Raw genomic sequence first — 1,239 nt, 5'->3', positions numbered from 1 at the left:
TATAACGCTTGTCAAGCTGCGTGTTGTCGAGGATTGTGCAGAGATGGAGGATTGAGGTAAAGTGTATCATTGACATCCGTCAGCTCATCAATTTCTCCGGTATTTGATTACATCTCAGCATCAGGTACAACAATGCCCATCTTTCGAGCGAATTCCAAAGCTCTCGACCTAGATTCGGGGTGTAACGGGGTTACACGTACCCTGGTTCACCAGAATGGGTCACACAAGACGGTGTGACCGTACAGAGAAGTGGATTTCACAAGTTGGTGTAGTCACACGATGGTGTGGCTATACCGTAACAAGAAGCCACTACGTGGCGGGACTGCCAGTATTTATGCATTGATTAGGTTTTACTATTTAATTAGGAGAATTTCGGGTACTCTTGGAGGTAGCGGATTGTGATCCGCTACACTCGTACTGGTTCAAGTATCGGTGGCCTTAAGTAAGCTTCCTCTCAGCAAAGAGCTCGGCGACCTCGCTGCACTTGGTAGCACGCGTCGACAGGTTACGCCTGCGTCGTTACGACTGATCCTCTGTGAGGATGGGGCAGTTTTCCAATTTACCACAGGGCTTGCAGGACGGGTTAAGCTGATATTCTTGCTTAGGCGTGGAACACCTTGTTTCACAAGGACCCGAAGCGATAAAGGAGCGCTTAGAGGCGTTTTAGAGCTATGAAAATGCTCTGCTAGAGCACATAGAGCAGAAGATGTCGGCGTTGACAGCGTCCATGACGCCATCGTCGACGACAAATGACTTTTCCAGACCCAGGCCGCTCATGGTGAGTGTTAACACCTTCGAGGGTAAGGATGGAGAGAACTTTCTGCTTTTGGTGAGAGAGGTCGAGATGGCAATGGCATCCGCTATGCTCCAGAACGAGCAACAGCGCGCTAGCTCTCTCAAGCTCGGGAGCCGAGCACGAGAATGGGCACTGACGTGCGTTTTTCCGATTGAAGCGGCATTCTCCTCCTGAATGGAGCAGAAGTTTTCTGCGAGTGTTCTCGCCGCCTAATCAGGCATATTTAGTAAGATCGCGTTTCCTTGCCGCCTGACAGAGCAAGAAGAAGTTGGTGGGCATTGTCCAGGAGTTAAGTATACTCATTGTCAGGATGGCTCTAAATCCTCTCTCCAAGGCGGCTGAAGTGACCGATTTTATGGTGTGGCCAGAAAAGAAGTTTTCCGTGTGCATCCGCCTTATTTCGAAGAAGCGGTAAATGTAGTATTGAATGCCGTATTCAACTA

Source organism: Plasmopara halstedii (assembly GCF_900000015.1).
Source record: "Plasmopara halstedii genome assembly, contig: Scaffold_1651, whole genome shotgun sequence".
Lineage (NCBI taxonomy): Eukaryota > Oomycota > Peronosporomycetes > Peronosporales > Peronosporaceae > Plasmopara > Plasmopara halstedii.
This window is presented reverse-complemented; position numbering follows the sequence as displayed.